The sequence below is a fragment of the Chrysochloris asiatica genome, unplaced genomic scaffold, assembly GCF_000296735.1.
Source record: "Chrysochloris asiatica unplaced genomic scaffold, ChrAsi1.0 scaffold00549, whole genome shotgun sequence".
Taxonomy (NCBI): Eukaryota; Metazoa; Chordata; class Mammalia; order Afrosoricida; family Chrysochloridae; genus Chrysochloris; species Chrysochloris asiatica.
The window spans coordinates 98456-101222 of NW_006409067.1; positions in this window are offsets into that span (position 1 = coordinate 98456).

Consider the following 2767-nt stretch of genomic DNA (forward strand, 5'->3'; position numbering starts at 1 on the left):
TAGACACTTCACTCTCCACTCTAGTCCTCTGTGGCTATGTCTCTGACTCTGGGTCCAAGAGTCCCCAGGTCTTGGCACACCGCTGGCCAACCAAGACCCCACCCATGTTCACAGGAGTCTATCACTGGTCCTGTTTTGACTGATGATATGGAGATTTTACATCATCTCTTGCCACAGTTGTAGTCAGTTTGATTTCTGTGTATTCCATCTGGCAAGGTCCATATGTATAGCCTTCTCTAATGCTGTCTAAAGAAGGTGTTTGAAATGAACAAATCATTGATTTTGCAGAATTATACCATGCAATCTCCAGCTTCATTCTTATCACCAAGGTCATATTTTGCAACTACTGATCCTTTTTATTTGCTCGTAACCTTTGCATTCCATTCACCACTAATGATCAATACATCTTGATTGCATGCTTGATCAATTTCAGATTGAAGATGTTGGTAAAATTCTTCTATTTCATCTGCACTGGCCTTAGTGGTTATTGTGTAAATTTGAATAATAGTGGTATTAACTGATCTTCCCTTTAGTTGCATGGATATTATCCTATCACAGACAGTGTTGTACTTCATGACTGATCTGGATATGTTCTTTTTGATGTCATTCTTAACATAGTAAACCATGTGGTTTTCAGATTCAGAATGGCCTGTACCGTTCCATTTCAGCTCACTAATGCCTACTATATCAATGTTTATATGTTCCATTGCATTTTTGACAATTTCTAATTTTCCTAGATTCATACTTTGTACATTCTATGTTCTGATTATTAATGGATTTTAACAGCTATTTCTCTTAAATTTGAGTTGTACATCATCAGTAAATGAGGATCCCACGGCCTTTACTACCACGGGCTTTACTCCATTCACATCATCACAGTGAACTCTACTTTGAGTAGGCAGCTCTTCCCCAATCGCATTTTGAGTGACTTGCAACCTGAGGGGCTCATTTTCTGGTCCTATATCTGACAGTGTTTCTCTTCTATTTGTAAAATTTTCAGTGACTAAATATTCGGAATAGTTCATCACTCCTTCTTCCTAGTCTGTGTTTGTCTGGAATCTCATCTGAAACCTGTCCACCATGGGTGACCCTGCTGGTATTTAAAATACCAGTGGCATAGTTTCCAGAATCACAAGAACTCACAAGCCATCATAGTACAATAAACTGACAGATAAGCGGTGGGAGAAGTTGGTAGAATTATTAAATTTCATCATCATAGAGTTCAGTTGTTGGTGCATTAGTTTGAATAATTATAGTGTTAACTGATCTCCTATGTTTTGTTGTTGTTAATTGCCTAGGAGTCAGTTCTGTCTCACAGCGACCATCTTTAGTGTTTTCAAGGGGCTGCTGGTGTGTTTCAATTGTTGACCTTGCATGTCAAGTGCTTATCTTACAGTGCCACACGAAGATCTTCATTTTATGTATATGAATATTATCCTATCACAGACAGCATTATACTTCAACACAAGGACCTTGAAACGTCCTTTTTAATGATGAATGCCATTCCTCCTCAATTTTTCATCTTGGTGTAATAAGCTATATGATTGTCAGATTTAAAAGGGCCAATGCCAGTCTGTTTCAGTTCACTAATACCTAGGATATATATCTTTATGTGCTCCATTTCGTTTTTGACAACTTCCAATTTTCCTAGATTCATACTTCATACATTCCATGTTCTGATTATTAATGGATGTTTACAGCTGTTTCTCTTCATTTTGAGTTGTGCCCCATCAGCAAATGAAGGTCCTGAAGGCTTTACTCCATTTGTGTCATCACAGTCAACTCTACTTTGAGGAAGCAGCTATTCTCCAGCCACATTTTTGAGCTCCTTCCAACCTGAGAGACTCATCTTCTGGCAGTACATCTGCCAATATTCTGGTGTTATGCATCTTGTTTCAATATTCAGTATTCTGATTCTGCTTGATGATGTTCCACTGCTATTTATAACGTTTTTAGTGACTAAAAATTCTGGAGTGTTCTACCTGCCCTTTTTCCTAGTGTGGCTTAGTTCTGAAATTCAACTAAACCTGTTGACCATGGGTGACCCAACAAGCATTTAAAATATTGGTGGCATAGCTTTCAGCATCACAGCAACATGCAAGCCACCACATTCATCAAACTGATAGACTAGTGGTGGAATTGAGATGGTTATGTCACTATTTGTGATCTTAACTCCATTCACTTCAATATATACAATGACAGTTCAAGTATTATAAGATATTACTGCTATTGGTAAAGTTCCCTCAGGTAAGCTCCAAATTATGGCAAGCCTTGACTGGGTTTCTATAGAGCAATTTGTGGTTTTGAATCATCAATCTTGCCGTTTATAGTCTAATGCTTATCCTACAGTGCCACACCAGGACTTCAAATATAAACTTGTGTCAAAAAGCATGGTAATGCTTTTCATTTCTCCAAATGGATCTGAAGTATAAAACAACATGACCTCTTCAAATATCACAGAGGGTAAGTGGGCTGAGCAAAGGAGTTCTGTGTATTTGTATCCATAACACAATTTGGTAGCTGGAAGCTTACTAATTCCACAGTAAAACAACTGACTTCTTATAATAGTAGGTACTTGAAGCCCAAGGCAGAATAGGTCCTTCATGATTTGAAAAATGTGGGTGAACATTAAGTATATGCACAGTATGTTATCTCAGAATTGTAAGCTTAGAATACTTGTAAGTTTCAGACTTGGAAGACCAAGGAGGAATATTCCAATAGAAAAGTTATCTGATGATTTATTTCTGGACTTTTTTTTTTTTTTTTT